Source organism: Halichoerus grypus, chromosome 2, assembly GCF_964656455.1.
Source record: "Halichoerus grypus chromosome 2, mHalGry1.hap1.1, whole genome shotgun sequence".
NCBI classification, from domain to species: Eukaryota; Metazoa; Chordata; class Mammalia; order Carnivora; family Phocidae; genus Halichoerus; species Halichoerus grypus.
Window position 1 is genome coordinate 90,659,721 of NC_135713.1, and position 22,398 is coordinate 90,682,118.

General features: G+C 40.7%; 1 long non-coding RNA gene across 1 annotated transcript in view; it reads right to left on the bottom strand.

Annotated features, from left to right (window-relative positions):
* The window catches only part of LOC144380969 (uncharacterized), a 338,818-nt gene extending 316,681 nt beyond the window's left edge, over positions 1-22,137 (bottom strand). The window contains exon 1 of the long non-coding RNA XR_013445339.1: positions 21,942-22,137. This is a non-coding gene — a long non-coding RNA (uncharacterized LOC144380969). The remainder of the gene's footprint in view (positions 1-21,941) is intronic.
* Positions 22,138-22,398: the final 261 nt, after the last annotated feature.

Sequence of the window (22,398 nt, forward strand, 5' to 3'; positions counted from 1 at the left end):
TTGTTAAAATTTTGTACAACCAAAAGAAAAAAAATTGCATGATGTTCAGTTAAGAGGTTGTAATTGTCATTTCTCTTTTACCACGTGTACCCTATAGATCAAGTGTCAGTTTTTCAAAAACCTGAATCTTTTTTTTTCAAAGAAAATGGAATATTTAAAACCCCACAGAAAGTTCCCCCCAAGTGAGTCAAATGTCAGTCTATCAGGTTCACATGTCCATTCATTATCCACAGCACTAAGAAAACTATTACTAATGATATTAATAACTAATATTTATTGAGCATTTACTATGAGCAAGGCATTGTGCTGAGTAACTTGTGATTATAACCTCACTTATTCCCCACAATAACCCTGTCAGAGAGTTTCTACCATTACTCACATTTTGCAGAGGAGGAAACGGAAATTCACAGAGACAGAGATGAAGTAAATTCACAAAGAATACACAATATCAAAAGAGTAGATCATGAAGAGGAACTCAGGTTTTTTGGAGTTCCATACCTGCTATATTGACTACACCAAACTGAGTCACCAAAATTTCTTTCTACCCCATCATTTTACTAAATAACTATAACAGAATGAAAAAATAATTTTAATTTGAAACAGAAGGTATTTGAAGGAGAAAACCAAATCTACTTATCAAGAAATGTTATTTCTTTGTGGGAAATAAATATGTCCAAAGCATCGCCATTGTTATAAAAAGAATTTGCAGAGAGGGAAAGAGATTTTTCAACCACATCCCACATGCCCACTCCTGCACCCCTATTCAGTGACAACACAGTAATTTGTATTACTTCACAATTAGCCCAACTCAGAGTCAGCTGTTGTTCACAACTTAGTAAAGCAGAAGCCAATTACACAGGCAATATTAACCAGTTCTTCTGCAGTGCAAAAACAACTTCCAAATTGAAAATTTTGTAGTCAGGGGCACCTAGGTGGCTCAGTCAGTTAAGCATCTGCCTTTGGCTCAGGTCATGATCCCAGGATCCTGGGATCGAGTCCCACGCAGTCCTCTTTGTCATTGTCATCATCATCATCATCATCCTCATTGTCATTATCGTCATCATCATTGTCGTCATCGTCGTGTCCTCGTCGTAGGGCTCCCTGCTCAGTGGGGAGTCTGCTTCTCCCTCTCCCTCTGCCTCTCCCCCTGCTTGTGCTCTCTCTTTCTCACTCTCTCTCTCAAATAAATAAATAAAATCTTTCTTAAAAAAGGAAAGAAAGAAAATTTTGTAGTCAGGTAATATTTACATTTTTGGAATATTTGGAATTTAAATAAAATTTGGAAATTCTTGATTAAAAGTGGTTATTCTCTTTGGGAGTAAACTGTTAAACAGCTCTTATATTAAAAGAGCATTTGATAAAATATAGCACATATATCTACTATGCCTATAGAGCCGTATACTTCTTGGCTGATAAGTCTTGTAAGAAGTCAGAATGTTGCCAATGCCATACAGAACTCCATAGAGGTATCAGAATTGACATGCCAGTAAAAATCACATTACTTTTTCCAAGGAGTGAATAGGCACAGTAGTGAATAACATAGGCCTAGAGGATGAGAGAGAACACTCACAAACAAGTCAGTGATAGTACTGATTAACTTCAAAAAATTCACAGGTCTGGCACCAAATTTTAATGAATATGTGTATAATCCATAACATCCAGGAGACCTAAGTGGTCCAAGCTTAGAGTAACATTACATTCGAGAAAATAAATTCCAAATACCAAAAGTAATTTTAAAAGTAATTCAGATCATTTATTTGCATTTCTGGAAGACTCCATTCATAAAATGCAATGATAAATTTTAAATCTTATTTCTTCTCTTTCCCAATTCTCTAGGGTCCAGGACTATTCCCAGAGTAAGCACCACTAAATTTTCCAAAACTCTCTACTGAAACACAGCCATGAATGGTGGGTTGCATTATTTATCTACTTTCTCCTTTCTGACTCTTACTCCATGGGCAGAGTATACTTCCCCATGCCATTCCTATTGGCCGTGGCCATATGACTTGCTTTGACCAATGGAATGAGAGCAGACATAATGTATCCCACATGTCACAACCAAGCAGAGGCTTTAAATGTACTCGTATGGTTTGACTTGGTCTCTTGTGCTCACTTCTGCTTGCCCTCTGCCATGAGAAGAGAAAGCCCCAAGTAGTCCTGAAATGAGAGACACAATGGAGCACACAGGAACTTGACCCCAAGGCTAGAACACAGCATCAAAGCTGACCACAAACCTGCACATGAGAAATTAATGTTTGGTTTTGTAGGACACTGAGATTTGGTATTGTTTGTTATACAACGTATTGCAGCAAAAGCTAACACACAATGTGACTTTTCTCCTTTCCTTGTTTCCTCTCTCTCTATCCCCAGCAAGTAAGCACCTGGTCTTTTTCGGAAGGAATAGGAGAGAGAAATCGGAATGGGCAATACAAGGTTAACTTGGGAAAAGGAAAAAGTATTACCTAGGTAATGGCTGGAAAATGACATCATACAACATCAAAGAGGGCAGCCTCTAAGGCTGAAACATAAAATCAACATGGCCATCAGTGAGCCCTGCAGTCAGGAAAGAAAGAAGCACAGCCAATATCACCTAATGTCCACTTGGAGGACTATAATCATCTCAAATAAAAATATAACCCACCTTGAGGTGCCTGGGTGGCTCAGTCAGTTAAACATCTGACTTCGGCTCAGGTTATGATCTCAGGGTCCTGGGATTGGTCAGGCTCCACTCTCAGCGGGGAGCCTGCTTGTCCCTCTCCTTCTTCCTTTGCCCCTCCCCCCACCCCTGCTTGTGTTCCCTCTCTCTCCTTCAAAAAAATAAATAAAATCTTAAAAAAAAAAATAACCCACCTTAGTTTACTTTCTTACAAGGAAGAAGGGACATTTGGGGCCTGGTATGAGGCATTACACTGGTAGGAACATAAGCCAGAGTTGTCTCTCACTAATGTCCATACCTACTTGATTGTAGTCTAGTCTGTATTAGCCTGAGAACCCTCTGTGCCCGTGGTCATGGCCTTCAAAAGAAATATTGATATTATCTCTCATATGAAACTAAATACATAATTTCGAGATTGTTGTTTATCAATTAGGCCAATACATTTGTCACACCAATTGCCTTTGTGCTTCCATTCTGGCTGTGTGGCAGACCAAGGACGAATAGAGGCTTTGTCCCGTGAGTGGTCTAGTTTTCCACACATGTGATCCTTTGGTAAACAGTATGTGATGTTGGTAATTATGTCTTTAACTGAATTACAAATTAGAATGTCCTTAGAAATGACTGGAAGCTGGGAGCATCTCTGCCTCCAGACAGATGGAGGATCAAAAAACTTGATGAGCAAAGTACCCACTTAAATAAAGATCCACGGCATCCGCGCTGATCAGGAGTCGAGATGAGTTCGGACAACAGACTGCCCCTTTGATCAGATTCAACATTACTAAGACTGAATTTCTCTCAGGTTCCTAAAGGTCAGAATCAATATAGGCCCAGGGTAAAGAACTTTCACTATTGTTGCTTAAACTGCTCTGTCTTAGGAAAGTACAAAATCCTCTCGAGGCTTTTCTTTAATAGTGTTCACCATGCTAATGCCACCAAAGAACTCAAAGCAATAAAAAAAAAAAAGAAAAATTAAACCATGTGTCATTTTTCAGGTACCATGTCCCCCTGCTGCTGTCTCAAGGAGCCCAGGGTAAATGCTTTTGCTTTGTTTTTTCTTAGCCCTTTCTTATTCAAAATACCATGCTTTTCTAACAAATGAATATAACAAGTCATTTTTCACCCATTTAAAATTACCAATATAGGACAACCCTTTGTAAACAGCTGATAAGGCAATTGTAAGGAATGGGATGAATTCTAACATTTATGCCCTGCCTGAATGATTAAGATTTATAACTGTAAACCTGCAAGTCTCTGACTTATGTATGCAAATGTGGGGCCAATTAGTGATTCACCTGCAACTACTCATTAAAGGGCCCAGGGTGATGGATCGCCACCAAGACTGCAGACTGGGGCCTGGCCATCCAGCAACATCTATTCCCACACACAGGATGGCCCAAGGAGAGAATATCTGAAGATTAGCTCCCTAAAGAGCCATCAGAATTTTATATCTACTAATTTGGAAGGAAAAAAAATAAGTTGTGTGGGAAAACGTAATTATAATGCAGCTAGAAAATAAAAACAGGCAAAGCAAACCAACCATTGTTGCATCATTAAAGGAGAAAATAACCCTTCTGGGTAATTTTCCCATGGAATTCAGAACAGAACAAAAAAATTGGAAAAAGGTTTGGAAGAAACCACATGTGATTTTTTCCCCTCCAATTACAACAAATTTCCACAGTTTTCAACTCAGCAAAATGCCTGAACCAAAGCTTGGCAAATAGCAGAGAAAAAAGTTGTTAATAAAATAAAAAATTTGAGACCAAGACTTCCAGACAGCTAGACTGAGTAGGTTCTCATATTACTTAAAATAAGTTTGCAGATATTTATTCAATTTCTGACTTCCAGTTTCAGCTGAAACAATCTACTTAAAATTCATATTCAGATGGACAAACAAACAAAAATGCCCTGCTTCTCAGAGTCCACAAGCAGCAAGTATCTATACACCTCCAGTTCCCTCTGATATCAAGGGCTAAGATATCCCTTCCTTTTGTCACCCCTTGGCTCAGTCACAGACATATATTAGCAAATCATTGCTGTGGCCACAGTGCTTTATGATCTACCATCCTTTAAAGCCAAACCTCTTCATGATTCTCATGTCTCAACCCAAAGCACAACCACAGTATCGGCTATTTGGACCAAGGGCCAGGCCTGTGGCCGCACAGACCTCACCTTCACAGGGGTGCTAAATGCAGGGTCTTATTTGGTCAGAAGCATTTATTCCAGGCAGGCCTCGTACGCTTGGGAAGTACCAGGGTTCCTGCTGAATGGCTTCCTGCATATGGAATCCCAGAGGTATCAAGAGCTTAATGAAGTGTCATATAAAAAGTACTCCTTAATGAAGTGACCTCAGAGGAGAAAGACCAGGTGGGCAATGTCAGTGCGCTACTGGCAGAAGAAACTAGTAGAAGCTCATTAGGTTTACCTCATCAGTAAATATCACTGTCTTGGAGAAAGAATAACCCTTAGCCAAGGTATGTTGAAGTCATGGACTTCCAGCCTCGCAGCTACACCACTCTGAGTCTCCCATTGGCTCAGCTTTATTTACAGTCCCTTATGTTCAACTTGTATTCTATTTTAGTTTTACTCAATAAGTACCTATATTTACAGTAAAAAATATATCTTTACAGCAAAAATATATCTTCCTAGATTAAATGTATTTAAATATTTGCTGAGTGCCTACTATGTGTCACGTGTTTCTTGCTGCATTATTCTCCGTGAATCTTTCCACCAACGTGATGAGACTGTGCCGTGCTCTCAGTCATTAAATTTTCAAGCAGTAGAGCAGCATTCAAGCTCCAAACTCCGCTCTTTACATCCACTGCAGCTCCATCCACTATTTGGAGACCCATTTTCTCCCCTTGCTTTGTCTTGTTACTTTTTTTTTTGAATATGCTCCCTATGCTTTTTGAAATCATTTTTTTGTGGCTTTTACCCATTTATCCCTGCTTTCCTCATGCCTCTGCCGTTGCTCTTTCCCCCAGTTTTCTACACTTCTTTCTTTATACTCTTGATTCTTTGCCCATCCCCTTCCAATCACTTTCCTCTTGACACTGGGAACCCCAAATCCTCACATTATCAACAATATCAAGTAACGGTACACAGGCTGCCCATACTGTCTATCATCCCTAGCTACATTTAAAGAAACTGGACAGGGGAGAAGTTAGGCAACAAATCCAAGGACCTACTGGTAGTAGTAAGTAATTCTTACCTTGGTGTTATTTTTTACCTCTGAATTTTTCTCTCATGCTCCTTAACCAGAATCACTTAATTCAAGTCCACTTTTCATCCCCTGAATAGTTTTCCTGCCTATCTCCAACCTTACCTGTGCTGTCCTGTCCAACACTTTTCAACACAGGTGCTCTAGACTTGAATCCTTGAGGCCAGAGCCCTTGGTTTCTTGTCTTTGTTATCTCTAGCACTCGGCACTCAGTTGGAACTCCCTACATGATAATTAAACAAATGAATGGATACTGTTTGTTCCAGATTTCTTCACAGGTCCCAGCACATACTTACCTATCCCTACCTACTTTAAGTCCTCCCTGACTGGAATGCTTCCCCTCAAGCCCACCATTCACATGGTTTATTTTACCTGCCTTTAAAGGACAAGCTCAAGTCTATTCTCTTCCATGGAGTATTGAGTAAACACTTCATTCTACCTGGATTTTTCTCATCCCTGGGCTCCTACAGGAATGACATCTACATAACCCAATTTAGAATTCAATTACATGCCATTCTCCTTCATTCATGTTAGTTTTGTCATAAGATCTTTTGGAAAAAGTGCCAATTCTTATGTTAAAATAATATCTGCATTGAACTAGAGCTGTGTAGCTTGCAAGGTACTTTTCTCACACAATATTATCTCTTTAATCTTCTCAGCAACCCCAGGAGACAGGTAGGTCTGCGCCTATCTAGTTTTGTGTGCCTCAGAGCCAGAGCTCTTCCTTCATCTGCCATTTGGTGATCAGTACTAATACTCCTGAAAACAGACTGAAGAACTGATATATATACATTCAGTAGCAGTTCACGTTTTCTCTTTAACCATACGCTTTTTGAAGGGTAGCAGAAATGCCACCCCGAAATCTGCCTCTTTGGCATAAGGATTATTTTGAGTTATAGACAGAGAAGCTCTGAAACAAAGTAAAAGCTACCCTTTTATAAGAGAAATTTACCTTAGAAAGGGGACCTGTACTGGAAAGAGAGCTATTACCAGAGATCACTTTTTCACCTGAGAGATTTATCTGTAAGGCAGGGCAATATTTGTATTTTGTCTTTTGTTTGGTTATATTGAGATACAACTAACATATAACATTACATTAGTTTCAGGGATACCATGTAATGATTCAATACTTGTATATATTGTGAAATGATCACAGGATTACGTCTAGTTAACATAGTTACAATTTTTTTTTCCTTGTGATGAGAACTTTTAAAATCTACTCAGAGCAACCTCTGTTTACCAAACATTTTCTCTTCTCACTACAAATTGCCTTGTCTTTCCATGAATTGCCTTCCCCCCCTTTGAAGCCCTGGACCCCTATCCCTTTCCTTAGCTCAGGATGGTATATAAGCCTCAATCTTCTGGCCACCTTTCAAGTATCATATCTTTTGGGGGTTCCTACATGTATGTAATTAAAATTATTTTTTAGCCTGCTAATCTTTAAAAAAAAAAAACGGGGTGGAGGAATCTCAGACAAGAACAATGAAGAGTAGACAGAAAATTATATTTCCTCCCCTACACTTTTGACATTCATGTCCTACTACTTTCCTAATCTATATTTTTCTATCCTTCATTTAATCTTAATCCTCTATTTCCCCTTTATCCCTGTCACAACAAATTAAGTTGCATAAGGGGTCCAGATTTCTTACGCTTAGCTTTTAGGTCATAAATTCATTACACAGTTAGAATCTCAGGGTGACTAAGGCCACTAATATGTGTTCACCATTAAGTGGACTTAGCATTTGGTCACTTAGGTTGTCTTAGATTATCCTAGCACCACTTGAGGAAATTAAAGCTACTGGCACTTGTTCCATCATAAACTAATATGAATCAGGTTGATTAGAACTCATTTCCAGGTGAATATATGTTTCCAAACAGTCTGGGTGACAGAAGTTCAAAAGGAGCTCAAAACAGGTTCTTGTAAAAGCATTTCTGAAGTTGTTGTCTGGTGGCCTCTATTCAGGATCAATGACCAACAATGGTCTTGAATTTAAAGAGCCCTCTACTTGGACTGACTGAATACACACCAACATCCTCATGCTGTCAGTGGATTTTATTGTTTGGGACAATAGCTTTACATTTCAAACTTCTTTTCCTCCTTATTTGCTAAGCATATGCTCTGACAAGAAATTTTGGCCTAATGGCACTTTTTATAACATGCATTTCTATGCATACTGTAACATACAATCACCATGTATACTGCTTGGTTTGACGACAAATTGGGGTGGCCTAAGAGAATAAAAGTTATGCAAGAATTTAGGTTTGTTTTTTTTTTTTTTTTAAAGATTTTATTTATTTATTTGAGACAGAGAGAATGAGAGAGAGAGAGCGCATGAGAGGGGAGAGGGTCAGAGGGAGAAGCAGGCTCCTTGCTGAGCAGGGAGCCCGATGCGGGACTCGATCCAGGGACTCCAGGATCATGACCTGAGCCGAAGGCAGTCTCTTAACCAACTGAGCCACCCAGGCGCCCAAGAATTTAGGTTTTTAAAAATGAAATCCTGAAACTATTCTGTATGATACTATAATAGTGAATACATGTCATTATACATTTGTCAAAACCCATGGAATACACAATGCCAAAATTGAATCCTAATGTAAATTATAGACTTTGGGTGATAATGATCTAGCAGTGTAGGTTCATCGATTATAACAAATGTACCACTCTGATAAAGGATGTTGATAGTGGGGGAATCTGCACCTATACGGGGATAAGGGCTATATGAGAAATCTCTGTACCTTCCATTCAATTTTTCTGTGAATGTAAAACTTCTCTAAAAAGTAAACTCTATTAAAAAATGAAATCAAACTTCTCTTACTATACATACACATATGCACGTGTTCTAGAAAACTTGTTTTTGATAACATGTCAGAAATATTTATGCACCTTGATTGCAAACTGTTTTTACTTTGACATCATGACATTTCAATGAAAAGAAAACAATGAAAAGTATGCTCCAATAAAAAAACCAAGAAATCCACTGAGAGAATTAAGTCTGATTCCCAATAATGGGGAAAACCTCAACAGAAATTCAGCCAGCATATGGTCAATTTTAAACTTAACAAATACATCTCAAGATTTACTAGATTGAAGAGATGAGTTGTAGGAACTGATACTCGCACAGCCTTTTCCAATCTTTGGCTGTAACCATCCTTTAGGAAAGAATGTTTTCTTTTACTTTCTGCTTTTGACCCATATGGGCCCAGGCTTACAACCTGTCAACAACCTCTTCATGCAACCAGCAAGTGAAAACCCTCTGTTGATAAACAGCTCACGCCCTTGTCCACAACATCAGAGCAGTTTCTCTCTCAGGTTCTCCACATGCATAAAGGACCAGGCTTTATCATGGGCAGTTCTAATAAAGTAGCTGCAAACAATTTATTAGAAAATAGCTAGACAACAACCTAGACAGAGTTGTTTCTCTGCTGTTACTATATCTACTTCTCCCCCTGCACTGACTTTCTGAAGTTCCCAATGGTCTAATTTTTCAAGTCATTTGTCCACTTCCAACTAACCTTGGAAGAAGTTTCAAGTGATAAATATACAATGACTGAACGGAGTTTTTCCTAGCTTATTCATTCATACTGAATTAATTATTAATTTTTCAAACATGCTCTCCCTAGGGCCCCATTACTTATTCTTTCAGCTCCAGGTGGTCAAGAGCTCACATCTGTATTATCTTTGGAATTACAACAGTAAGAGGGAAAGCAGAATGGCCAGAAAGTAGAAGGAAACCTGCTATTCTCAGGAAAAGGTCAGAGGCCATCTTTTATCCCAAATACCCAAAGACAGTGAAAGGAAAAAAAGAGAAAGGAAAAAAAAAGTATATATGCCATTAATCCATCACTATAAACACAGTAAAACTATCATAAGAAGGCTTGTTTGTTTTCTAAGGAAATTTCTTTGCCCATCAAATAAGAGTCAAGATTCTTCTTTTATTGGAGTGGTGGCAAGCCTTGCTCTTAGATTGGAAGATCATTTAGAATCTGTACTCATAATTATCCTGATATTTTGCTCCTGTATGTCTGAACAGAAAGAAAAAGCCCAGAGGATAAGAAGTACTTAGACAGCAAAGAATATTAAGCTCCTTTGATAGGAGCCCTGTAACACTTCTCTTTTCTTTCGATCACCAGCTCTTCACTTCAGGAGGAGTTGGAGATAAAAAGAGCTTGGGATTAATCAGAATATATGTCCCATATAACGCATTTCATGTGCTTCTAATGATTCCTACTAGATACTAACATATTAGGGAAAGTAGTCATAGATGCTGTGACTTCAGTCTGTCAAAACCTTTCCCCCAATCCCTGGTGATTTGTGTGTTTGTTTGTTTGTTTTTTCCTAGGCCACATTCAACATTTACCCAATTAACTAAGTCTTTAAAACTTCCCCTACCCCCAAGGGGAAGGGAACGGGGGTATAAATGAAATAAAATTGACCATAATTTAATTACTGTTGAATCTGAGTGATGAATACAAGAGTTTATTATACTATTCTCTCAACTTGTGTATATATTTGAGACTTTCCCTAATAAATTTTCTGTAATAAAAGTTTAACTCTCTATCATCTCAGTGACGTGCAATATTTTAAATAAGGTCTAAAAAATATCTCCCAGAGGGCACCTGGGTGGCTGAGTCGGTTAAGTAACCAACTCTTGGTTTCAGCTCAGGTCATGATCTCAGGGTCCATCAAGCCCCACCTCCAGCTCCATGCTCAAAGGGGAGTGAGATTCTCTCCCTTTCCCTCTGCCCTCCCCCGCACCCCGCGTGGGCACGCAGGCTCTCTCTCTCAAATAAATAAATAAATCTTTTAAAAATATCTCCTAGAAAACACTATAGTATCATATTTATTCATAATTCTGTCCCTGAGCAATACAGCAGAGTCCTTCCTTGTCCCTTACTACAGGTAATTCAGTTTACACGATCTTTCCTCACTCCACTCTGCTCTTCTCTTGCACATAAAAAACATAATCAGCTATTCTGACTGGTGTGTTGTGAGTTATTAGTTCTACGCCTCCCAATATTGTGCGCACTTAGAAAGAGGCTAAGGAAAGCAAACCCTAAAAGAATGGCTTGCCAAGTGACAAATTAGTTAGGGAGATCATTTGTGGGCTGGTCTTCTATGGCCCCAAAGTAGTAGATGCTGTTGGTGCCCCGCCCAGATCCCCTTCACCAGCCAGGGTACCACCCCTTAGCTGCCAAGAGTGTTGCCCAGAGGTACGCTGGTAAATATTGAACAACTAGCTTTTGGTGGGGATATAAAAGCCCCCTATGTGTGGCTTTTGTTTGATTTTCCTGATGCAAATGCTCCCATCATGCTATCAGGATGAGGTCACTGAGTGGGGAGCTGGGAAGCAATGCACACACAGTCAGCTCCAGTGAGCTGTATGAGTGGACTCTAGCACACTACTGGCTGCACACAACTCACAGCGGTTTCTGCTCTCGGGAACTGCCCCCCCTTTCCTTCCTACTGCCACTAAGGAGAGTCACCTCTCAGACTCGGTGCGGGAATTGCCCACAGAAATGACTGATATGGAGGTACAAACTCCAAGCCCCCTTACTTCAAGCAAAGTCAATTCTATGATATAATTTATTCATCACACCCATAAACCAGATTTTATTCCTTGAGACCACATCATTGTTAAGCTCTTTCTCCTTTCCTATCCTGTTTCCATCACTTATTAGCAAGTAGTTTATTTTCTTTTTTTCCCTTAAAGAGCATGCCCTCAGTAAATTACATGCAGCTGAATGCTTGCCTCCAACTCTGCTTCTAGGGAACTCAACCTAAGACACATTCAAAACATACCCCAAGGGTTAAGCTTCCCCAAACTTTCTTTCTAAAGCACCCCTAATACAGTGAAGAAATAATTCGAATCCCAGGAAATCTAGAAGTATAATCCAAAGCATCCAAGTATAAACCCCACATTTTTAAAATCCTTTATTTCACAATAAAAATGCATGCAAAAATGTAAAGTATGTTCCATAATATCTGTGTTTAACATAAAAATGTCATATGTCTTCCTTTTTTCCTGAATTCTTGAGTAGAATCAATGCTCCAAGGTACTGCACTGTACTGGGCCCATAGCTGTTCCATGCCTGGGGGTAGGCATGCCCCAGTCTGGAAATACTGATCAAAGGAGCGGGGGAGGTCTACACTCAAAGCCTGGGTGCTCAGCTTCCCACTCTACAATGTGCAGCGTGCTTTGCCAATCCTTCATTGACGGTCTCTTCACCACCACAAGCCCGTAACTGACCTACCCAAACACAGTATCGGTAAATCCCAGTTTCTCCTTTAGTTTAATCAAAGAGGAAAGGAGGATAGAGATAGGACAAAGGAAGGAATTCAATCACTGACTGCTAGAACTCAAAGTAATCTTTCCAGTCTTCTGTTTTACAGATGAGAAAACTAAGATTTAGGGCATAAAAGTTAGTATGCTGAAGCTCAAGAAATCAGTTAATGCTGGAGCCAGATTCCACATGTCTCTGGATTCCCAGGCGAGAGGTCTTTCTGCTCGCCCATGTTGCCTGCCCAGCTTTTGAGTACAGCATTGAGATCAGTATAGGAACAGAAAGATCTGAAGATGTGGTCACTCAGTAAAATGTCTCTGCTGATTCCCCAAGGTTGGGTGGTGGTTTACTTAGCAAGGCCGCCTTCAGACTCCGAGTGTTTCCAAGTGAGAGTTAGAAATTGCCTCTTCAGCCAAAAGGAGACCTAAATGAGAATTGTCTGGCTCTTCCCAGCTATAGTCCCTTGATAATAAATGGTCTGAGTATGCCCTCTGGTGACTTTCTGCTGAGTGTTCAGGCAATTTAGAGACAGGAGGTAGCTGTGAAAAAGGAGGAAGAGAAAGCAGCTAGACTCCTGGAAATGGTTTCCTCTCGCTACAAATGTGGTGTGGGTGTTCTGTCAGCAAACTGTTGCGGAAGTCGGGTAAAAACGTAATACAAGGCTACGCCTCTGTTGCATTTGTCTTTTGTTCTCTAACAATGACTAGAATTCTCTTTAATTGCACAATTATCTCAATACTTACTGAACTCATATTATGTTAATACAAGGCACAGAAACAATAACAAATTGGTAGGCGTAAAAATCTCTAACACAATTTTAATTTAGGCATATCCTTCTCTGGTTTACTGTATAATATGATCACCCTTACCCAAGCAAATGAGCAAAAGCATGCCCCTAGGTCCTCAGAAAGGAGCTCATCTTCTCGAGGCCACTGCCACTTCATTTTTGGTGACATATATTTGAGAAAAAGAAGACCAACACTTGTGCTCCCAGATATACCCCTGAAGAAGTTGAAAGGAGCATTGAGTAGAAGCAGTGGGAAGAAGAGAGACTCAAATGCAACTAAAGGTTTTCTAGGACTAGGACTATATTTGTCCTTTTTAAGTCCTTATATGGATCAGAAATATAAAATGCTAAGTTTGGAAAGGAGAGCATCTATTTCAACACTCCCTCACACCAGGACTAGTAATAGTAGTAACTGTCACTTGTTGAATATCTGCTAGATACCAGGTAACATGCAAAGCACTTTACATGGATTATTTAACTTAAATCCTCACAAACAAACATAGGAGAAAGGAACTACTATTATATAGATGAGAACTCCGCGGTATGGAGATATTACCTAAATTGCTCAAGTTGACACAACCACTAGCAAAACCAGAACTCAAGCATCAACCAGTTTATCAACCCCCAAGCCCACACTTTTAGCCATCCTGACATATGGCCTGCACAGCCTTCCTAAATAGCTGTCCTGTCCCTCTTGAATTTATCCAGTAATGAGCAAATCATTCTGTTAGCTAACAGTCTCTTGCTTAAAGAACTCCCATTGCCCCACGTTTTGCACCCTTTGGTCCTATTCTACTATTCTACTGCAACTATGCAAAAGGCCAATTCCTTGGTCTACTTAACATTCCTTTAAATATTTGAAACCAGGTATCAGGTCACCAGCCCTATCCCCACTGTTCTTTTCTCCAACCTAAACAGCCCCAGATCATCCAACTCTTTCTAGTTTTCCAGGCTTTTGACTATTGGGGTTTGCTTGTTGTCACCTCTCCCCAAAAAATCAAAAAACAATGTCTAGTGCTGAGCCACACTCTAAATGGTCTTCCAATAGCAGAGCATAGTGGGACTATTATTTCCTTGCTATCAAACCATATTTCTAATTAAAGACAGCTGAAGATGACTTTAATTCTCACAGCAGCTACGTCACATTGATATTCAGACAGAGCTCACAGTCAACAAGAATCCTTAGCCTTTCTCACACACAGAAAGTAAGATCTCCCCAAGCCTATAAATGCAGGCTATATGTTTCACTGAAATGAAGAACTTATTTATTTTAAAATTCATATTCTTATTTTCTCATTTCTAAATTTTCCTCTCTAGTGAGATCATCCAAACCTCACATCAAGATGTAGAAAAGGTAGGGTAAAAAATTGGAGCCCCAAAGCCTCCCTCCTGAGTGTCCTTTGAATATCAACATCAATGGCCTATGGGTCCTCCTAGCTTAACTATCACCCAGTTCCCATATCTTCATCTTTCCCACAAGGACGTCACCAGAGAGTCTGTCAAGCGTCTTCCTGAAATCCAGACACATTTTGTCTGTGGCATTTCCCCTCTCCACCAGTCTCCTCTTTCTATCAAAAAAGGAAATGAGGTTAGTTGGGCATATCTTGTTTTTAAGCAAATCCACATTTAGTGAATCCATATTTATATGTACCAATAGGCTCAATGGGATATTTATTTCAGAAAATATAAAGTTCCTCCAAGAAGCTGAATTTTGAATAGATTATAAAGAATCAGTATGTTAGCTACATTTGTTTCACTTTTTAAAAGCCCTTGATAAAAATACATTTTCAGGACCATCAATATCATCATGGAACTCAGCATTAGTGAGAGTGCAAACACCACTTAAAGACTACATTTCCAACTACAATTAAACTTTGACTACAACTGCCTTAACCAGGATTGGAACATTTTCTGCATCATACTGTCACCAAAGAGATAAATCTCACCAAAACAATTTGGTACCAGGGTTGAGTTCTGCATTTAGTACACATTAATTTCCACTTTCAAGAATTTTTAGAGTTGTCATTCTGGACAATGAAAGTTGAGCTGACCCTGAAAAATCTCTGTATCAGAGACAAAGATTCCATTGTATAAGCATGCCATACATAACTAAAACCAAAAAAAACTGGATGACGACATTTTAAAAAATATATTATTTATCAAAATAATATAACACTTGAGGGGCGCCTGGGTGGCTCAGTTGGTTAAGCGACTGCCTTCGGCTCAGGTCATGATCCTGGAGTCCCGGGATCGAGTCCCACATCGGGCTCCCTGCTCGGCAGGGAGTCTGCTTCTCCCTCTGACCCTCCTCCCTCTCATGCTCTCTGTCTCTCATTCTCTCTCGCAAATAAATAAAATCTTAAAAAAAAAAAAATAATAATTAAAAAAAATAATAATAATAATAATATAACACTTGGAATATGTCAAACATGTTCTGAGAGCTTTATAAACATTAATTCATTTAATCCCCATAACAACCCTTTGTGATGGTGACATATTTTCTTCATTTTAACAGAAGGGAAAACAAAGGCACAGAGAGGTTAAGTGACTCGCCCAATGACACACAGCTAGGAAGCGACATGGAGCATCCGTAAGCTACCAAACTCAAACAAACAAACAAAAAGTCACAGACATTCCATTACCTCTCTGGGCATTCCCAAAAATGTCCTAAATACTTTTATATTTCTCTTCACATCAATTGGCAATGTTATATTCATCTCATAAAAGAATAGGATAAAAAGGTAGAGAATAAAAAAAATTAAGCAATGTTCAGGGCTGTGCATGGCTGGTTTTAGTTTAAAATTCTTAGATCATGGGGCGCCTGGGTGGCTCAGTCGGTTAAGCATCTGCCTTCGGCTCAGGTCATGATCCTGGAGTCCCAGGATCAAGCCCTCTGCCCCTCACCCTGCCCCTCACTCCACTCCTGTTTTCTCTCTCTCTCTCTCTCCCTCACTCTCTCTGTCTCTCTGTCAAATAAATAAATATTTTTTTAAAAAATTCTTGGATCATTTAGTTTCAATTCACTGACTTTATTTCAACCCCTGACCTTGTGGGAGCCCCAACATCTGCTACACCACCTGATCCTTGGTAGGTACTAAATAAATCTTTATTGAATTCAATTGATTTCTGTTTGAGACATTTTCAAGCCGCCACATGTAAAGGTAGTAATAACAGCCCCAAAATCAATCCCAAAATGCTTCTCAAGTCCTATTAGCTTACCCACTTGCTTACGAAAGATTTACAGCCATATTTCGATAAGCAGGATTTAGAATATTTGGCCCCACAAATTAGGTTATGCATTAAAAAATTAAAAGAACTACCAGACATAAACCCCAATAGAATATCTTAGTGTGGTTATAGTTTACACAAATTTGAAATAGTGTAATACTAAAAAAAAAAAAAATTTAATAAAATCTCTTCATGCTCAAAATGTGAAGTAATGTAAACCCTCCAAATTTAAGTTCTTTTCAAGATAACATAATTTCAAAGCTGGCAGGCCAAATGAATTATAAAACTGAATTGAAGCTTATTGCCTAAATTATTCAAGTTTTGAATTATGCAAAGTTTTCAGGACCACAACTTTTTCATAAAATGCCACCAGCCTCTACACATCACCAAGGGACAGCACAAATGAAGCACTACTTCACAGCTTGATGGCTGCAGTCTTGGAGGCCAAACAGACTCAGAAGCCTCCAGCCACAAAGCTGTCCTCCACTTCTCAAAAATCTATGGGGCACACCAGAGAACAATGCTGGCACCCATGATGCATGATGAAAATCAAGCTGAAGAGCCCCGGGACCGATGTGCACCTCCATGTCCCAATGTCCGTGGTGGTGGCCTTCAGATGGCAGGTTCCTGGGAGCTCAGAGGACCAGCCGGACGCAGAGGTCCACCAAAATCTCCAGCCTCTACAGAATCAGAAGCTCTCATTGTCCGAGAGTGAGAAATACTGACAGATCAAGAAATCACCCAATGAGCCGTGTGCCAAGCCTGCTGTGCACCAGAGCGATGGCTGGAGATGCTCCTGACCAGCCCCACACTGCCAGGCATACACTCCCACTCAGAGCTACAGAGGGAGTGGGGAGAACAGTCTACCATGTCTCCCCCTTCATCATATGCTTACTGGAATCATCTCTGGTCCTTATTCCATGCAGTCATTAGAAAGCAAGAACAGGGAAAAAAAAAAAAAAAAAAAAAAAACCTAAGAAAAGAAAGGTCCTGGGGTAAAGATTAGGGGTGACAATGAAACTAATAGGGCTGGAAGTCTTTTACTAGCATGTATGAATCTGAAATAACACATTGCTTCTTTTCTTCAGTTTTATCCTTCCAGTGGCCTTCCTAATTAGGAAAAAACTAAAGCCAGTCACTTTTGGTGCCTGTATCAACCTTGTAAGACATACTAAATTCTCCCTGTAATGCATAACTGTCAGCCTTCCTCACTCATCTGGAGTGATTTTTCCAATTAACCATGACAGGCATTTCACTCAAGCCCCCTATTCTAACTCAGAGGCCCAGTCCTGAAGAATGAGACTTCAGGCGGCTGCTGACACTTCTTTTGTCATGCAAGCTGCTCTAGACAAACAATATTGACTACAAATTTGTCAGGACTTTCTATGACCATCAATCATTCCTGCCCTTTTGCCTTCTTGTATGCCCCTGAATTTCCTCTTCACTCCCACCCTTGAAACAAAGCAAAATAAAGCAAAAAAATTAAAATCCTCAAAGTTGGAGTCAGTACATGTCCTGGAATATCTGGAATTTGAAGATTCATTCGCTATGACTAAATGCACCCTTTACTAGGGAAATTAAAAACTATAAAATGATATACTGGCTCAGAAATGAACACTGTAGTTTCACGTCAGAATGCTTAGGGTCTTGTTTTTTCACTTTTATACAAGATCTCAGAAAGTACAAGGCAAGCAAAGGTTTAATCCACACATCCCAAAGCCGAACATCTTCACTGATGAGAATTATGAATTATAAAAATCCTAGGTGTAGGAAAATAGGGATCTGTGGAAAACTAGAGTGTGCATCTCCACTTAGTTTAAAAAAAACAAAAACAAAAACACAAAAAAACTGAAACACTGTACTAACCAAAGTTACAAGGTACTAACCAAAGTGCCTCTGAAGCCCAAAATCATAGATGGGCTGCCAGTTCGCAACCCCTGGTTTCGTACACACACACACACACACACACACACACACACACACACACACACACACACACACACACACCTAGTACTATAACTCCTCTTTTCTCCCCTAGAGACATGTGTATATTTTTTTTTTTCAGACAAAGACAGAGTAAAGGAGAAAAAGCAGGAAAAAAATATAGACTCTTAGCTTGTATTTTGCTCATACAGGCAGGATTCAGAGGCCTCAGCTTCTGCTAAAAAAAAAACAAACCCCCCCAAAGAACAACAAAAAACCCCAACCTCCTGTACCCCTATTCCTTATTAATAGTCAGAATTCTGACAGTAGCAAAAACTTTGAACTCTGCCCCCATCTCTACTCTGTGAGCACTGAAGCAATTCTCACGTCCAGAACCACAACTCTCCCTAGTTCATCCGTAAGCAGCCAGGGGTGTGGTTACTCCTGCTCAGCAAAGGTGATGACCATTTCTAAGAGCTCCTCTGCAGAGCTCAAATTGGGACAAGGGCCCCCACCATGGTGGGTTCTCGGAGGGCTGGTCTGTGTCTACTGACAAATGGCTGATACTAGCACCAGAACTTCCAAAGTTACAACGTCTTTCTTTTGATTCTTTTTTTTTTTTAGATTTTTATTTATTTATTTGACAGAGAGATAGAGAGAGCACAAGTAGGCAGAGAGGCAGGCAGAGGGAGAGGGAGAAGCAGGCTCTCTGCTAAGCAGGGAGCGCAATGTGTGGCTCGATCCCAGGACCCCGGAACCATGACCCAAGCCGAAGGCAGCCGCCCAACCGACTGAGCCACCCAGGCGCCCCTCTTTTGATTCTTTTTTTTTTTTAAGATTTTATTTATTTGACAGAGAGACACAGCAAGAGAGGGAACACAAGCAGGGGGATGGGAGAGGGAGAAGCAGGCTTCCCGTGGAGCAGGGAGCCCGATGCGGGGCTTGATCCCAGGACCCTGGGATCATGACCTGAGCCGAAGGCAGACACTTAACGACTGAGCCACCCAGGTGCCCCAGCCCCTCTTTTGATTCTTGAATGAAAAGGAATATGGGGGGTTTTTGGAGGGGGTCTTTTTTTTTTTTATTAAAGTTTAACACTTTCTTCTCTCTGCAAGGTTTTCTCAGCCAACATGCTGGTTATCTGTCAGCTCAGATGACAGATGCACAGGAATGAGACACAGGCATCCTGTTCCATACTGCTCCCCTCCTGCACCTCTGCCACTTGTAGGCACAACTGTTTTCAGATGGTGAAATATCAGCTGCTTCTTCAGCATGTTTGGGGGTATATACACAATTACAATGCTGTTTGCAGGCTTGTGTCATAATAAAAGTTAAAATCAAAATGTTTAAATATAAAGCAGAAATTTCAAAGCACATCTAGTTAACATGGAAGCTAATTTCACCTTTTTTTTTTTTCCTTATTTATGAAAACCACTCGTCCCAAACTGATGTAGATTCAAAGCAGGGGGTAAGGGTGGGGGAATGGATTTCAGGATTTGGCCATTTGGGAGCTGGTGCCTGAACCACAAGGAAAAAGGATACGGCCTGAAGCCAGTGGTAGAATCGTCATAACAGACAATACAACCAATTTGTTTAATGGGGAAGAAGTTAGGCAACCCACTAAAACCACAGGTCTTTGGGGCGCCTGGGTGGCTCAGTCAGTTAAGCATCTGCCTTCAGCTCAGTTCATGATCCCGGGGTCCTCAGGTCAGGTCATGATCCCGGGGTCCTGGGATCGAGCCCCAGGGATGGATTCCCCACATGGGGCTCCCTGCACAGCCGGGAGTCTGCTTCTCTCTCTCCCTCTGTAGCCCCCCCTGCTTGTGCGCTCTTTCTCTCTCTGACAAATAAATAAATAATCTTAAAAAAAAAAAAAACCTACAGGTCTAATCTACATTTTTAAAACTTAAGACCATGTCTAGAAACGCTGCCTAACTCTTCTGTACTCTGTTCTTTCAACTCTGAGGGGCCCAGGAGACTCCATCTCTGCCGCTCCTCTACTTCAGATAGAGGCAATGGTGCCCAAACCTGCACAACTATCAGAATAACATGGAAAGAAAGACTTTTTTTTAAAAAAATGAAGATTCCCTGACCTCACCCCAGGTCTCACCCTTGGCCTACTGAATCAGAAATCTGTAGCAGGAGAAAGTTTTACCACGTTTTCCACATGAATCAAATGATCAACCATACTTATGAATCACTGGCCAAAGATAGGGCACATGAGTCAATTCTCCTATTCCTTTGTCCAGAGCAGATATTAATAACCCTTCCCACTGAGCCCAGCTGAAGACTCAGAATCCTTCTCCAGGTGGAGCTCCAGGCAGCCACCACCAGTCGGTGAGAATTGGCTCACAAACTGACACCTGTGTGCTATCCCCCAGTGAGAATCAAGCAGCCCACCCACATTTTGTGCTCAGTTGCACCTTTAGCCCAGCTTCTAGAAAATAGCTCGTTAGATATGCTTTTAGGTTTACAAAATCTTTTTCAAATACCTGATTTCCTTTGGGCCTCCCAAAAACCATGTGAGGTGAGATGGGCACGTACTACTACAGATTTAAGAGGTGAGGAAACTGGATGTCACGAAGCTTTGTCCTGCCCAGGAAAAGAGCTGATGAAGAGGAAAGACCAAAAAAAAAAAAAAAAAAAACCTAATCCTGATCTCCTGCCTCCCAAACCAGCATTCTTCCTTCTAAATAGAGCTGGGCATGGAGTGTTAAGGGCAACATTACCTGAGCCTGGCCAGAAACAGAGAACAGTGCAGGAAAGGACACATAGGCTGGAAAGATTTCGTCAGTTGACCAAGCTCACGAAGCTGCAGAGCCACAACTCTAACCAGGTCTGTCTGACTCTAAGTTCTGTGCTCTTTCTGCTTAGAGTGCAGGGTGTCCCACACCGGCACATACTATGGGGAGGCCTCCTGTCCCCCAACCCCTCTCATTCCTGCTCCTCCTGCCATCCATCCGCTCTATTTCCCTCCTTATACTCATATCACGCTCTCGGCCACACATACCCCTCTACGGCCCGCCCCTCTTCTTGCCCCTGCAACCCCCTTCCAGATGCAGAAGGAAACCGTCCGTCTGGCTGACTCAGAAGAGCCTCAGCCAACTGACCTAAGATAAGACAAGCAAGCACCTTGGCAGTAAGAGGCAAATATAAAATTGCAAACAGCTTTTGAAGTTGCAGCTCCATAAACTTCTAAGCCAAAGAAGAGGGCTTTGCATCCTCTCCCTCATCTAAATCAACACTCCAAAGGACTGAAATGAGTCCAGCCAGCATTCGGATGTGATCTCAAAAGCCTGCCTGCCACACACGTGCATTTCCAGCCTGACGCCTGAGCAAAACTCACATGCGGCTTGTCACCACTTGCTACAAGGGACATGTTTCTGTGGAAATCAAAGGGAAGGGATGTGATTTGCTGCCCTTTAATGTGCTCAAAATGCCATACCGGCGTGACTGGGGCCTTATCTTTTTAAGAAACTAAGCACTGTCAAGTTTAGGAGAAGGTTGCTGAGGGTTTCAGAACACAGGTGCTGCTCAGAATCCCACCTACAAGTCTGTAATCTCGGTCTAATTACTTAAAACTGTAGCCCCCCCATTATCTCTGGGGGACACAGGCTGTCCAAGACCCCCCTGGACACCTGAAACAGCAGATAGTACGGAACCCTATATATACTGTTTTTTTCCTCTACGTACATACCTATGACAAAGTTGAATTTATAAATTAGGCACAGTAAGAGATTAACAACAATAAATAATAAAATGGGACAGTTGTAAAAATTAGTGTAATAAAAGTGATGTGAACGTTGTCTCTCTCTTTTTCTCAAAATATCTCATTATTCTGTACTTACCTTACTGCTTGGGCCGATGTGAGATGATAAAATGCCGAGGGATGAGATGACGGACGTGAGACGAATGACGTAGGCAACATAAGGTAGAGTTAGGTTACGATTGACCTTCCGATGATTCGTCAGAAGGAGAATCGGCAGCTTCGAGACCGCGGCTGACGGCGGCTGGGCACCGAAACTGCGGAAAACAAAACTGCCGATGGGGAGACTACGTTATCTCTCAACTCAATTTTTCCATCTGTAAAATGGAAATTTAACAAGAGTACTTTCATCATAAGGTTGTCGTAAGTATTAAATTACTTAACCCATGTAAAGAATTTAGTACAGTGGCTGGTACGGAGTATTAACTACCACTGTGTTTTTTTGTTTTTGGTTTTTGTTCTTTAAGGAGATAGAAGTTTATGGAATACACAGTGAGGGAGCAGAGTGGGCAGGACAGAAGAGGCCGTCTGCCTCTCAC